The sequence below is a fragment of the Staurois parvus genome, unplaced genomic scaffold, assembly GCF_062004578.1.
Source record: "Staurois parvus isolate SC_StPar_1 unplaced genomic scaffold, SC_StPar_1.0 ptg000682l, whole genome shotgun sequence".
Taxonomy (NCBI): domain Eukaryota; kingdom Metazoa; phylum Chordata; class Amphibia; order Anura; family Ranidae; genus Staurois; species Staurois parvus.
The window spans coordinates 4,823,523-4,830,921 of NW_028318478.1; positions in this window are offsets into that span (position 1 = coordinate 4,823,523).

A 7,399-nucleotide genomic window follows, 5' to 3' on the forward strand; every position below is an offset into this window, starting at 1 on the left:
AATTCTGTCTGTCCCTGAGTAAAAATTCTGTGGCCCTAATTAAAGTTTCTGTGGCCCTAAGTAACAATTCTCTGGCACTCAGTAACAATTCTGTCTGTCCCTGAGTAACAATTCTCTGACACTCCGTAACAATTCTGTCTGTCCCTGAGTAACAATTCTCTGGCACTCAGTAACAATTCTGTCTGTCCCTGAGTAAAAATTCTGTGACCCTAAGTAAAGTTTCTGTGGCCCTGAGTAACAATTCTCTGGCACTCCGTAACAATTCTGTCTGTCCCTGAGTATGAATTCCGTGGCCCTAACTAGCGTTTCTTTGTCCCTAAGTAAAGTTTCTGTGGCCCTCAGTAACAGTTCTGTGTCTGTGCGAGTAACAATTCTGTGTCTGTGCGAGTAACAATTCTGTGGCCCTAAGTAAAGTTTCTGTGGCCCTAAGTAACAATTCTCTGGCACTCCGTAACAATTCTGTCTGTCCCTGAGTAACAATTCTCTGGCACTCAGTAACAATTCTGTCTGTCCCTGAGTAAAAATTCTGTGGCCCTAAGTAAAGTTTCTGTGGCCCTGAGTAACAATTCTCTGGCACTCCGTAACAATTCTGTCTGTCCCTGAGTAACAATTCTCTGGCACTCAGTAACAATTCTGTCTGTCCCTGAGTAAAAATTCTGTGGCCCTAAGTAAAGTTTCTGTGGCCCAGAGTAACAATTCTCTGGCACTCCGTAACAATTCTGTCTGTCCCTGAGTATGAATTCTGTGGCCCTAACTAGCGTTTCTTTGTCCCTAAGTAACAGTTCTGTGGCCCTGAGTAACAATTCTGTGTCTGTGCGAGTAACAATTCTGTGGCCCTAAGTAACAGTTCTGTGGCCCTCAGTAACAGTTCTGTGTCTGTGCGAGTAACAATTCTGTGTCTGTGCGAGTAACAATTCTGTGGCCCTAAGTAACAGTTCTGTGGCCTTCAGTAACAATTCTGTGTCTGTGCGAGTAACAATTCTGTGTCTGTGCGAGTAACAATTCTGTGGCCCTAAGTAAAGTTTCTGTGGCCCTAAGTAACAATTCTCTGGCACTCAGTAACAATTCTGTCTGTCCCTGAGTAACAATTCTCTGGCACTCAGTAACAATTCTGTCTGTCCCTGAGTAAAAATTCTGTGGCCCTAAGTAAAGTTTCTGTGGCCCTAAGTAACAATTCTCTGGCACTCAGTAACAATTCTGTCTGTCCCTGAGTAACAATTCTCTGGCACTCAGTAACAATTCTGTCTGTCCCTGAGTAAAAATTCTGTGGCCCTAATTAAAGTTTCTGTGGCCCTAAGTAACAATTCTCTGGCACTCAGTAACAATTCTGTCTGTCCCTGAGTAACAATTCTCTGGCACTCAGTAACAATTCTGTCTGTCCCTGAGTAACAATTCTGTGGCCCTAATAACGTTTCTGTGGCCCTAAGTAACAATTCTCTGGCACTGAGTAACAATTCTGTCTGTCCCTGATTATGAATTCTGTGGCCCTAACTAGCGTTTCTTTGTCCCTAAATAACGATTCTGTGGCCCTCATTAACAAGTCTGTGTCCCTGAGTAATGGTTCTCTGTCCCTAAGTAACTTTTCTCTGTCCCCAATTATCGTTTCTGTGGCCCTAACTCTGTCCCTGTCCCTAGTACAGAGCGGTCTGCCTCTGTTCAATAACTGCAGGCAAATGAAGAATTCCAAAATGGCCGCTATTTATAGCTCGACCATTACACAGTGCTGGCTGGCTGGCTGCTGATTGGCTGATGCAATCACATGTAGTTGAGGAATGCATTATGGGTCAGCACGCCTTGTCTGCGCGCCTTCCCAGACATCCCCGCTCCGTCGCCGCACATGTCAGCCGCCATTTTCTGAAAAATTTCGATTCGCGCGTCCGAATTAGGCTATTTTTCGGATTCGGCACGAATCGAAATTTTTCCGATATTCGACTCGAATTCCACTTCGGATACTTCGATTCGCTCATCTCTAACCTCTACCTATGACAACATACTGATAATTTGTTGTTCATGTTTTCTCTCCCTTCACACTTATGTGTTGAATGTATTACTACATTTGAATCACTGTAATGATTGTACTGTTTCACTTATTTGTTACTGTGCAACATTTGTATGTGAAGCTTACATTTCAATAAAAAAATTTTTGTGGAAAACAAAATAAAGAATAAAACAATCCTGTCTATACATTACATGGGTTTTAGTGAACTTGGTTGATGATGCCGTTGTGTAGCTTTGCTGGCTACATGTCCTCCATATCTTTTATGTGCATAGCCTTGTGACGAGTGATCTCCTGCACACTTTAAACCATTCCTGCCCAGGCCTTGTGGCAATGGACCCCAGCAGCAGCCCTTTCACCACAGGTATCATTTCCAGAAGACATTTCCAGTATAGGGTTTGGAGAAGGAAGAGTTCATACAATGATAATTTACTGAAATGCAGTTGATTTATATATTTACATGCTTTCAGTCATCCTGATTGGTAATGGCACAATCCTTCAGGTTAAAACAGTTAACAGCAGAGGAGAGAGAAAAGTTGTGGAGCAGCCTATACCTTTAAGGGATCTTTTTCCAGACTCATCCCATACCCTAGGGATGTGAATAGTTCCATAATCCCTTCAGCTTTTCTTCTTTGCTTCCTCCTCAAAGGGCAAACTCCCAGGAGCTAGACATTCTTGGATTATATATTTCCCATGTTAGCCCTTGCACTGCTTCTCATGACCAAGTGACCACTAGACATGTGCATTTCATTTTATTAAGATTCGTTTTTCAGAAGAAAAATTTCATTTTTGGAGATTTGGATGTATATGAATCTCCGAATAAACATAGTAACAAATGTCAATGCATTGAAAAAAGTTACAAAAAAGTTAACGAACGCGTTAGTTTCATTTGTTACATTTGGATGACGTCATCTGATGAAATAGTAGTTCGGGTCCATGGGGAAATTAATTAAATTTTCAAATTCGTTCAATAAATTGGATTAAGATAAGAATGGATTTGAATTTCGTTCCATTTGTTAATTCGGATGATGCCAGTTGATATTGTTCAATCAGCTCATGCCATTTCTTGTTGGGTTGGACTAGCGTCTGAAAATATTGAATCCTGATTTGAATCTGTCTGATTCCATAATATATCAAATATATAGCAATCTTCCAGAAAAACAGCAAAATTTTTCTAATTCACTCGGACTGATAAATATATAAACCAAATGCTGAACATAAAAAATAAATTCTGAAAATTAATCTGTTCAACTTAACGAATATGACAAAACTAATTTTTTCAATGAATAAATCCGAAACGAAACGAAAATTTCCAGCATGACATGTTTGGTGAACACAGATTGACATTTATATAGTAACCTTTTACCCAAGATGCCCAACACTGGCAGGTGCAGGGCTGGCACTTCTTAGCTACCTAGGCACCTACACTGTCTACTCTCACTACAGCATTCCCAACCCTAACTATAGCAACATCAAAATGGCCAAATATTAGAAAACTACACCCGGTACCTCCATGCTTCTATCCTAAAATGCCTGCATCTTTTCTGTTTAAATGTTTCAATTGCATTTCCAGAAAATAAGTACTATGTGAGAGTGACTGCCTACTGCAATGCCAACCACATATTAAGTCTCAGTATTACAGAAAGACTGCACCCTTGGTATTCCAATACATGTGTAGTTCCTAAAAAAAAGTCTTAAAATATGGACCCCTCAGCAGTGGTGTATTTGGTGTATTTAGGTTTCATGCTACCCTAGACAACACAAAAATTGGCTCCCCCCACGGAGAGACCCTGACACCAACCAACACCCCCCTCCCCCACAAAGAGAGCCTGACATTGACCAACAACACCTCAGCTCCCCCACCTGAGAAAGCCTTCCACTACCACCACCCCCATACACTGGAAACTCCACCTCCACCCCAGCAAGAGTTAAGACCAGGGGTGAACTGACCATTCGAGCACTTGGGTCAGTAGGGGGCCCCATGAAATGCCCCTGGTACCTTTTATAGGCTTTTTTTGGGTGTGCTTTGAGTGTGGCCAAGGACACAGGGGCCTCATGATCCCCTATTGCCTGGGGGCCCCATGAGTTGTCACTCACATTCACAGCTCTGGACATCCCCAGGAACAAGAGTCAGGCTCTGCATACACCATAAAGCAGCTTGCAGCCTCTCTCAGATCCCACCTGGTCTCCATTCTGCATGTGTCCCTTCTTCCTTTTCTTCTTTTGGGGGATGGTGCTGGGCTCCTGAAAAAATGCTGCTGCCCCCTGAAAAATGCTGCCCTAGGAAAATGCCTTTTTTAGCCTTGTGGTAAATATACCCCTGCCCCTCAGTGCAGCAAACCTAAGGACATTGCTGTGGATGTTTGAGATATCACTACAGCCTCAGGAAAGAGTTCTGGTGAAGGCAGTGGACCAATTTCCTGATCATATGGAATTCTGAATTAGAATTTTTGAACTTTTGCATTTGAGTTTTGGGAATTCCTGTCTACGAACTAAATAGTTTTACAAGGAGGCTAAATTTGGATGAATTAAAATGGAAAAGTCGTGTTGAAGAACAAAGGATTACAGCACAGCCCAGCAAAAGTTGAGTCTTTCTTAAAAAAGCCCATTGACCAAACTGAAGACGCAACACAATAAAACAAACACAGCAAAAATGGGATACAAAAGAAGAATACTATAAAATTAATATAATTTTATAATATTTAGACCCCTATTCAAACTTCTATTTAATCTATGCTATGTAACCCTAGGTAGCTGTCAAAATAAATCTATGGTATATACAGTATGTTTGTGCTTCTGTTATGTAAACTCAGTACTTTTACCAGGATTATTGACTGTAGACAAATTTTTCAGATGAACCTGTCAGTATAACAAACAGGTAAGAATTATCTTTTTAATTATCCCTTTAGCATTCAATATGCCTTTATTTCTATTTACAACACAAATTTATCTGTGTTATTCTTATTTTAGTGCTGTATTATTTATTGTCTGTAGAGAAAGTATTGTCATGTCTCATTACAAAAAGCTACATTTTCAGTTATTAAATCTGTATTCTATTATTTCAGAGACTAATGCAACATCAAACAAAAATGTTTTCTTTTACAGTAGTTTACCTCATTTTGTTAAACTAAAAAAAACACTTTTCATGTCTTATCTTTGCAAAATACAAGTAATTGTTATGCCCTTTGCTCTCCACTGTAAGAATATATATCTTTAATATTATATAACAGGTTCTTAATGTGGATATGACTTTCCTGGGTCATGGATGCATGTCCCTGTAATTGTATTTGCTTTCACTCTCAATTAGGCACAAAAATGATATGGAGCATAAAAGGGAGGAATAAATTCGTCCACTGCATAAAAATAAGCCCCCAGAGCTCATTGATATGCCTCGTTGTACAGCCTGTTATCAGGCTGCCTCAGATGCATGATTATCAGAGTGTGCGACATGAGCAGAGCATTGTGGGTACAGCACAGACACAACTGCATCAAGTTACTCTTACTACCCAAAATGCTTTTTTTTGTCTTTGTACATGTCTAAGACAATAGAGAATAAATTATATTGTATGACTTGGTTATTAAAATGTCGTTGTGACATGGACCTGAATAATTCTGGTCACTTTTTGCCTTCTGTCATGAAAAAAAAAAAATCAGCTGCTAAATGTTTATAACGTACAGACTAGATAGCTGTCATAAATGTGAAATCATATTTAGTCTGCAACAAACATGAATTCAGTAATTTTGACATTTTCTTAGTGTCTGTTCACTGGTGACTGTTACTTTTCTGCACTGGATCAACACGTTCACCGCAGGGGAACATAGAAAACAGTTGTGTTCTATGTGCCTTGTTCACACTGCAATGCTGCTTTTATGTGGTTTGCAGTGCTTTGCAGAAAATGCAGCAGGTCTGCATTTTTCAGTAATATACTGGAGCTTATCTGTAAGCACTGTCCATTTTTGCACCACAGCTCTACTGCAGTGCATAAGAGTAAATGAAATATAATTCTGACATTGAAGTAATGAAAAAGGTAAGTAGTGATGGTAACATCACAAGGCATCACTTCCCACCACAGGCAGACAATGGCCACTAGTCCACGCTCTAAATCAGATTGTTTTAGGATGCGACTAGTGTAAACAGGACCTTTAGCATGCTAAACTGATCCCATGGAAAAATATAAGCAACTACAGGTTTTTGTGCCTACTTGAAAGTTAATCTGGGATAAAAGTAACAGGTTCATTTTAATCCCAACCCCTAAAGCAGCTTCTATTTACCTTCCCTCCATTCTGCCATTGCTTTATTTCCCACTAGGAGTGAAAAGAAGAAGTCTTGTGTTAGCTCCAGTCAATCCTAGTCAGAGTTGATAGAGGACTGAGGACACCTATTATACCCACCTTTGATGGCGCTTGTGCCTAGGTGCTCAACTGAAAAGCACCAACTAAACAAAAGATAGGTAAGTATAAGTCATTGCAGAGTTCAGCCTTAAAGAATAGCATCAATTTGGAAGAAAATAAAAGTTTGGAAGTTGATGGTAGAATGCTGCAGTGAGCAGTGGTGATGTCATAATAGCAGCACCACTCTCTTCTGTATGGATGACCAACCACCACCCCAGGAAAAAGAAAAAGAGTACCTGGGATATCATGTAACCAAAAAGAAGACTAATGTATTTTAGGAATGTATAGGGATATTTAAAAACAAAATAGGCATGGGAGGGGAGTGAGAAAAGGAATCTGGGGACGTTTTGTTTTTTTTAAATTTAAGCTGTAGACCTGCTTTAAAATAAACTGGGTTCACTTTAAACATCTTCCCTGGGACATTCTAATGTGCAAATTGCACCTTCTTCTGTCTTCCACATTTCTTATTTGGACAGTAAAGCTCTCCAAGAAAGTCAGTGGTCAATAGTGAGGTGCTGGAATTTGCATGTTACAGAGCTCATTTTGAAAGAAAGTCAGATTCTGATAGTGGTGCATTTAGGACAGTCTTCAAAAGCAATCACTACCACAATTGCATTCTATTCATTATGTTGTACACAGCCCTACTAATGCATATACACTGTGCTATGAATTATATACATAATCATCATGCTTGTTTAAGAGATTGTTTGTTGCAAGTTATACACAAGCCCTAACTATTTTAATGAAGTTCCCCTTTGAAGTAGGTAGCTCATATATTCTGTGTGCAGAAACCCATAAACAGTTGAAGTTTGTCATGAGGTATATGTGCACCTGTGAGACTCTTGCCAGTTGCACAGTAATTAACCACTTCAAATCCAGACACTTTCACCTCCTTCCTGTCCAGGCCAATTTTCAGCTTTCAGCGCTATCACACTTTGAATGACAATTGCGCGGTCATGCAACACTGTACCCATAAGAATTTTTTAGCATTTTTCTTAGACAGATAAAGCT